The 8,963-nt window shown below is 40.6% G+C and overlaps 1 non-coding gene across 1 annotated transcript; it reads left to right on the top strand.

The window, feature by feature from the left end:
- Window positions 1–4,502: 4,502 nt before the first annotated feature.
- On the top strand, window positions 4,503–4,609 carry LOC145161969 (small nucleolar RNA R71). Its single transcript, XR_013738824.1, has one exon. It is a non-coding gene; the product is annotated as a small nucleolar RNA R71 (small nucleolar RNA).
- Window positions 4,610–8,963: the final 4,354 nt, after the last annotated feature.

The following is an 8,963-nucleotide window of genomic DNA, read 5'->3' as shown; positions in this document are numbered from 1 at the left end:
TTCAGGGTTTTGGCCCGAGTGGGCAAGGTGGCATATCAGCTGGATCTGCCAGCAGAACTCAGTCAGATCCACGACACATTCCACGTCTCCCAGCTACGGAAATGTCTGGTGGACGACTCGGCAGTGGTGCCCCTGGAGGATATACAGGTTGATGGCAGCCTGAACTACATTGAGCGGCCCGTGGCGATCCTCGACCGGAAGTCGAAGGATCTGAGGAACAAGAAGGTCGAGCTGGTGAAGGTGCAATGGCAGCACCGGAAGGGCTCGGAGTGGACGTGGGAGCCGATGGACGAGATGATGGAGCATTATCCAGAGTTTTTTTTCAGGGCCGAGCAGTAGACTTCGAGGACGAAGTCTAAGATAAATGGGGGAGATTTGTAGCACCCGGTTCCTGGTATGAATTTCGTTCAAGTATTATTCATTTTTTTGCCTAGAACTCGGCGAGTTGATGGCCAACTCGACGAGTAGGAGCGACTTGGACCTGGGAGTTTAATGACCTACTCGACGAGTCGGCAGCCAGACTCGACGAGTAGGCCCTGACTGGACAAAACCCTAATATAAGGGATTGCACCCTATTTAAGCATCTCATTCAGCCTCCCTTCGTCCCTATTGCTCTCAGAACTCTCCATATCAAACCCTAATTATTTGTGTAAAGATCTAAGGCCTTTGTGGTGGTTTTTGGTGATTTTGGAACATAAGAAGGAAGAGAAAGGCTTGAGGAATCAAGAGGAGGCCAGAGGAGTTCGCGTTTGTGCACCCTCTGCAGTTCTTTAGAGGTATAAAGCTGATACCTTGCTCTTTCATGTTTTAGATCCCTTTTTGGGGTGATTTAGGGCTTTTAGGAGCCATTCTTGGTGACCAATCATGAGTGCAAGAATGGTTGGGGGCTAAGACTTCAGATCCAAGGTCTTTGAGGGTTTACAAGGCAGAAAGGGATTGATTTTGGAGCCTTAGAGAGCCCCATGCACCTTAAGAGTCTCATTTAGGGCCATTTGAGCTCATAGTCCCATGCATGCACGTAAAGTTTGCAACTTTACGTGCTAGATCGATCCTAGAAGCCTAGATCTATCTTTTGGTCAAGTGTTGTACGTCAGAAATCGAGAAATAAGACTTGGTCATTCTCGACTCGGCGAGTCGTTCTTGGGACTCGGCGAGTCCATGGCTTGACTTCCCTTTTCTGTTATGGTTCGAAGGAACCCAGTGAGTGTTAGAATGGTCTTAGAGGGGTCCGGGGGAATGACCCAACGCATTGGACTTAGCCATAGACCTGGGAAACATAGGACTCGACGAGTATATGAACAGACTCGGCGAGTCCAAGGCAATCTCCCAACGTTCGAAGATGAACTCGACGAGTTGTTCATACAACTCGGCGAGTCAAGGGCAGACTTGTTCATAGGATGGGGATGAACTCGACGAGTTGTTCATACAACTCAGCGAGTGGGATGAAGGTTCATTCGAGGATGTTTTAGAAGGAGAACTCGTCGAGTCGTTGCTAAACTCGACGAGTAGGGGCGTGAAGAAGGGAAGATGAAAGGATAGGGACTTGACGAGTTGGCGGCCCAACTCGACGAGTCAGGTCAACTGGAAGTTGACTTTGACTTTGACTTGGTTAGGGGTAAAATAGTCATTTTACCCTAAGAGTAGTTATCAGTGTCTGAGTAAGTGTTTTATGGATTTATAGCCGGAGGATCACCGGAGCAGCAGTCAGACATCTGCCGATCGGCTTTTCAGCAGTCAGCCTTGCGAGGCGAGTTACCTTCCAGTAGCGGTGGGTCTACGGCCACAATGTCGGCCCACCAGTAGGAGTGGAAGATCACAAAAAACTCCTGACGTGATGATGCTCCAAAGATAGAATAAATTCTAGGAAGGCACCTTGTCACCATGATGTTTGTGATTAATGGTGAAGGTGATCAAGCAGTGCAAAAACCGATAGATAGGTGCCCAAATCTGTCCTTCGCTAGCGTCACAAGAACTATTCTCGTGGTTGGAAATGGTTCTCCAAAATTGTACGTCAAGCAATCCCGTGGTGAAGTCTTGAACACAACCTTACAAAAATACGATAAAGTATGGTGATTGTGTTTCCGCTTCCGTGTATAACCCCATTCGCCAACTAAACTCCCGCAAGAAACATTCTCAATAAACACCTCCCAATCTAAACGCAAGGGTCTGGTTGAAAGTCAGGTCGGTTGTCCGTTCTTCAAAATTAACTGTGGCAAAAAACTCAACGGACAACTCTTGGTAAACCGGTTCTTGAATAGAAAATAAATTACGCCACCCATTGCATTGGAAAGTAAAACTGTCTCCTATAAATAGCTTTGTCCAATACCGCTCCTATTTCGCCACCATGTCAACCCTACTCAACCAAGACCAATTGATAATGGGAGCTAATGCGAACTCTCGATTATATAACAATCCAAGTTTATTTGAATAATTGTTGAGCATGGATTGTGAAATATTTCGTAGGAATCGGTATAGTGGATGTATACTAGGAACATCAATGTGTTCTTGTTCTTCCGGAATTGCACGCCTCGGTCCCATGATACCTAAAAGATTAACAGCAAGAAAAACAACAAAACCACCAAACAGTTAAGCAAAAGTAGAAAACTATGGAAACTAAGTACCCAGTTTTCATGTCGTGGTCACGAAGACCACGTCATGATGTCGGTTCGAGATGAATCTGTTCATCAGTCATTTTCAGAGTCATTTGAACTCAAATCCAAGTTTGGGGTTTGTTTAAGACTCGATTCTAAGTACTTTCAAGTAACATGAAACATCTAAATCGCATAAGATTGAACTAATTTCGACATTTAGGATTCAACACAAACCCTAACTCTAAATGCCTAAAAATTGAAGGAAATTAAAGATTATGGAACTAATAGTCATACCTTTGATGATGTAACAAAATATAGAAGCAAGAAAAACAAGATTTTTGGCCAAAATCAATGTGTGTGTGTGGGGGGGGGGGGGGAAGGGAGTTCTTTATCTCACGACGTAAAGTTGGAAAAAGATGTGTTCAAAAGAAAGTGGCTGAAGTTCTGACTTAGTTCGTAACTTTGACTACTTCACATCGTGATTTTGGGCTCACGTCGTGGGCCTTGTATGGGCCGACTTTATGGGTTGTTGGCATGTTGGGCTAAATTGTTTGATTGATTTATTCAAAATGCTCCATAAAAAAATTAGTCTTTTTCCTTGTATTTAATTTATGAAAATCATGATTATTTAAAAAAATGTTGTTCATAAAAATATTTTTCTTATACGATAAGGACCCCACACTCGATTTTTTAAAACATACGGAGAGTGACCAAGAAATTTTATCCTAAAAATGCAAATCAAAGAAAATATGTCCAAAATCGGCTAAAGCATGTGTCTTCATGTTGTTTCTGAATTCACATGGAAGTGTAAGACATCCAGGATCTCCCATCTTCCTTGGTATCCCCTCCATAATAACCATGAAACTCTGCTCAGTAAGGACTACCTTGGAGGTCTTTTCCAGTTGTTGGCAAGTTTCTTGTAAATCTTGAAGAAATTTGGCATATTCGGGAACTTTTGCCAAGGATTCAATAGAATGAGTATTGGTAGGAATACCCTTTACTTGCTTCATAAATTTGATATGCTCTTGCTCCGGTGGGTGAACTTTGGCTCGTGAAGGAAATCGTAAAGGAAGTTGATAAGCTCGAGCACCAGAAGAATTTTTCTGCCCAGACTGAGCCCACGTCGTGAGGATTGAATCCCCACGTCGTGATGTCGATAACTCAACAACTTTTTCCTCTTCGATTTTTATCCGCTTTGGTTGTGATTCGGGCTGCTTTGTCTCTTTTTCCAAGGCTTCTAAGAACTCAAAATAGTGTCTTCTTCAGTAGTGGTGGCCATGACATCTGGCGGCGGTTTATTATCGGGATTTATAGGAGGTAACCGCTCGTTAACCAATGTAGTTAATTGCCCATTTTCAGAAGCTTCCATGAATCTATGTAGCAGAGACTCCATGTCCACTCTTTTCTTGGGTTGAGGTTGCTCCTTTTGATAAAAGCCCCCGCCTGTTTGCCTATACTTCTCTTCTTTTTGCTTTTTATACTCATCATAAGGCAACCATTCCTTTTTCGGCTTTCTCCAATCTTCATCGTAGCGGTCTCCATTTGAGTAGAACACTTGAGGTTTCCTATTCCCATTTTCGTCTAGATGGCAATCTTTCGTCAAGTGTGGACCATTACAATTCTCACAACCCACACGTATCACGTGTATGGATTGGTCCATCTTGGTCATTCTTCTATCCATGCTACTTAACATTGCCAATACCGTCGCCATATCTTCCGAAGCACCATTCCCGATCCCTAGCTCCATCATTACAAGGGTTATGATATTCCTGCGAATGCTTTGAAAATTTTTTGATTAATTTTTTAATTTCAACGAGATTCTTATTTGTTAAATGTCCTTGAGAATCAAGGAGTTGCCTTGTCGTGACATTCACCCCATCGTAGAAGATTGAGACCTCTTGTTGCTCCTTTAGATCATTTTGGGGACAATTTCTTATTAACCCTTTGTATCTTTCCCAAGCCTCATACAAGGACTCCCTCACTTGTTGCTCAAAATTAGCAATGGCCTTCTTGAGTTTAGAAACTTTAGATGGTGGGAAAATTTTTTAGAGGAATTCTTCACGCATCTGTACCCAAGTGGTGATTGAACCTGGTGAAAGTGCCTTCAACCAGTCTTTAGCTGCTCCTTTAAAAGTAACCGGAAGCATTCTTAATAAGACAGTCTCTCGAGGGACATTTGGAATGTTGAAATAGTCGTCTATGTCATTGACTTCATCGAGGTGATTGTATGCATCTTCATGATCTTTTCTGGAAAATGGAATATCCTTTAGCGCGGTAAGGATATGTACCTTAAGCTCGAAGGTAGTAGTAGTGGGAATTGTGGGTTGCACAAGTCCTGGATCGGTGTCCTCTCGTATTCTTTTCTTGTAGGCTTCCATTTTCATGTCAGCTATGTCCGTCATGATGCTTTTTGGCTCGCTTTTAGGTTCACTATTTTTGTCGGTTTCTAATTCGGGCTCGTAACCGGAATCCTTTTTGGTAGGAGTCTTCTCAAAGCTTCTGAATGTGCTCTCGTTTTTTGGAATTTTGCTTGATCCTCCTACGTTCTTGTCCTTCTTCTTATGAAAAGCTGACTCTGGATCATCAAGTGGTGGTGTCAATGGTGTGTTTGATCCGAAGGTCATATACTACTGCAACAAAAACAATAATAAAAACGTAAAAATGAACAAAAACTAATTAAAAATTCCTACTGAACCATTACCATGAAGTGGTAATGATGCCACCTCGTGGTAAAGTAGATAAACTAAACAGTAATAAAAAAACGGAAGAAACGTGAAATATATGAGTTCACGTCGTGAGCTTTACGAGCTCACATCGTGAGTTCAGTAATTCAGAAAAAAAAACTAATGCTAAATATTAACTTTTTGCAGGTTTAACCCCGCAAAAAAGATCGATTAACCTAAAACAATTAAGTTAAAAACAAAAATAATCGTTCCCCGGCAACGACGCTAAAAACTTGATGTGTGCAAAAATATATCTATCTAGTTTTAAATTTATATCCTAACTACTTATCTACTATTGCAACTATAGGCACTGTACTTAGTCGGATTATAATATAGTAAAGTAAGTTGGGGTTGAACTTAGGGAACATATTTAATTAACTAAACTAATTACTAAAAATTAACCTAAAACAAGCAATAGTTAAAAAGGGTTTTATCTGATTTTTCAAGTCCAGACAAACTTAAACACTTAACTAATGGTTTTAATCAATATACTAAAAACAATTTTGTTTAGTTCAAACCCACCTTTCCCCTATGGTTAGTTACTAATTATGGATTATTAAAGTTGGTTACCAATTTTTATGTAATTAGCAATTCAAGTCCAAATTTACTAATATTTTCACCAATTCATGAACTACCTTGTATGGTCATACACAAGCAAAACACAGAACTAGTTATTAATTACAAATAGGCTATGTAAGATTTATCTAAGTAAAACACAATCATGGTCACAATTTATGTTCTCCAGCACAGCTAAAATTGTTACTTTTATTTCTTATCTAAGATTTGGTCGATCCTAGCTCTAGTAATCTAATGGTCACTAAATCACTAGGTAATCAAGTTCATGTAATTTAATGGTCACTAAGCTACACTTAAATTTAATTTAAGCAACAAAATCACAACTTTAACATGCTAGGTAATGATAATCAATCACATGTACAAAAGCAACTATTAAAATCCATAAATTAATTAACTAAGCCATAGAGTTAAAGTATCATCTAGTTAAACGAAAGCAAATAAGTTCAACTACTCATGGATGAAAACAAAAGCACAAGTTCAACATAAATTGACATGATTAAAGTAATCAAACCAATGTGATGATGTGTTCTTCAATCTCTTAATCTTCAAGAGAATTCTCTTTCAAAGGAATGTTTTGCGCAATTCTCTGAACTCTCAGTTGGTTATCTCATAATACCTCTCCTCCAAAAAGCTCTCCAACAGATCTCAAAATCGTAAGAGTGAAGGATTATTTATAGTTTTGGGAAATACATGGTTCACATCATGAACTAGGGTTTCACATCATGAACTGGGTGTTTATCCGTATCGGGCAAGGATTCTGACTTCCTGCGTAGTTATGATCTAGAATATCCTCCTCACGTCGTAAGGTTGATTGCCACGTCGTGAGTTGGGTTTTCGCTGGAATTTTCTTTTTTTAATCTTCAATCCTCCAAAGTTCCAATCCATGTCAATTCTGTTCCATATTCTTCAAGAGTGTTCCATTTGGCTCCAAAATACAATTTAATTCAATAAGTACCAAATATCTTTGTAAATAACCAAAATATTAATTAAATGTATTAAAATATTGCCTAAAAATATGTATAAATATGGCAATATCAAAGAGTCACGAAGACATCTAGCATTCTAAACATATCAAACCATGGGCCGACATTGGTGCCTTCGACCCGCTAAACACAGTGAGGAAACTCACTTCTAGCTGCAGAAACGCTCAAATGAATCTCGGTTTGCTGGTCTCGAAAATCCTCATGCTAACATCATCAAAATAATACCCAATTAATAATTGGATCTCGACCCACATCAAGAATCTAAGCTACTTGACCAATATCTAGGGTAAAAGACCTTTTCACCATTTTCTTACTTGGCCTAAAACCGAGGCTCATTCCATTAACACCAAAAGCCCAATAGTGTACCATCATCCTAAATGGGCCCAAAACCCCTCATGGCCTAACCCAAGAAGGCCTAATTTCCTAAATGACACCCATGGCTCCAAATAGGCCTAAGTACAATAAGGCACAAAGTCAGAAACTAGTGGCCTATTAAGGCCCAAAAGCCCAAAACAACACTTCACATCGTGACCAATCCTTGATCACGTCGTGAGACGCGTCCGACTCAAACGACTCAGCGGGGACGGTGACTCATGCTCATGTCGTGAAACCTTATGTCTCACGTCGTGAGAATGGTATGAAGCCAAAACCACCTGTCCAACATTCTTAATCCATTCAATCCTCAATCTCACCCCTTCCAAAATTTAAATGGAGCCCTAATGGTCCATAAAAATGCTTGCTTTATGGACATGCATGCACCATGCATGTCCCTTCACCATTTTAGGTCAAAAAGTGCAAATATGGCCTCAAGTCCTCATGTAAGCTCTAATACTCCACCAAATTGCTAAGACTCAAAGGACCATTTGAATCCATAAATCTGAATGATATAAGACTCAAAGGACCATTTGAATCCATAAAATTGCTAACTTTATGGATCTACTCCACTCTAATCACGCCAAAACATAAGAAACTGGGCCGAAAACTAGATCTAGCCATGAAATGGAGTAAAGCTTGAGTCTTGATACTTACAATGATCCAAACAAGATGAGAACTGATGATGATGAAGATGATCCCAATCAACTTCCTTCCCATGATGCTTCTTCTTCTCTCATTTTCCCTTCCTTTCCACAAGCAAAATACTAAATAACTCAAGGTTACACGAAATCTAGGGTTTCCAGAGGCTTAGAGGGTGAGAGAGGCTGAGGATGGGTAACTGAAACATCCGAAAAACACAGTCTGAAAATTTCGTTTTAATTTATTAACAAAAACCATGGTCGTTAAACATCATATAAAAATCATAAGCAATGTATCTCAAAATATTATAACAACTGTCAAGTATATCAGAGTATAAACTTCCCAGGCTGAACAAATGGTGTGTGCACTGCAATCTTCCCGGGCTCCTCTTTTGAAAACTGAGTACCTGAAACCAAAACTGAAATCTGTAAGCATGAAGCTTAGTGAGTCTCCCCATACTACCACATACCATACACATAATCTCATAACTTGGGCCTATCCCACTGCATCGGGACCTGCCCGGCATCGGACAGTAATCCGGTACACGTATAAACATATCAACAATGCATATAACATAAATACATAACATAAATATAACTCTGGGACTACTCCCAACTGCATCGGGACGAATCCCGACATCGGACTTCTGTCCGGCATCGGGCTCACCCCGGCATCCGACTTCATCGGGCATCGGGCTCACCTCGGCGTCGGGCTTACCCCGGCACATACACAGCATAACATATATCATAAACACATAACATAATCACATGATCTGCATCGGGCTTGCCCCGACATCGGTACGAAGCCCGGAACATATAATCATAACATATAAACTATCATACATCGGGCTTGCCTCGAAAGATATAATGCACGGCATAATAACTAACATACATCGGGCTTGCCCCAACATCGGGCTTACCCCGGAACACATAATCACATAGCATGTAAACTAACATACATCGGGCTTGCCTCGGCATCGGGCTTACCCCCCAACACATAACACATAACACATATACATGCATGAATCACAAAGACATCAAGCATACTAAACTACTTCTCGGGACCGCGCCGACATC

This window comes from Lactuca virosa, chromosome 2 (genome assembly GCF_052849685.1).
Source record: "Lactuca virosa cultivar CGN04683 chromosome 2, Lactuca_virosa_CGN04683_v6, whole genome shotgun sequence".
NCBI classification, from domain to species: domain Eukaryota; kingdom Viridiplantae; phylum Streptophyta; class Magnoliopsida; order Asterales; family Asteraceae; genus Lactuca; species Lactuca virosa.
Note: the sequence above shows the minus strand (reverse complement) of the source record. Positions and strands in the feature narration are given on the sequence as shown.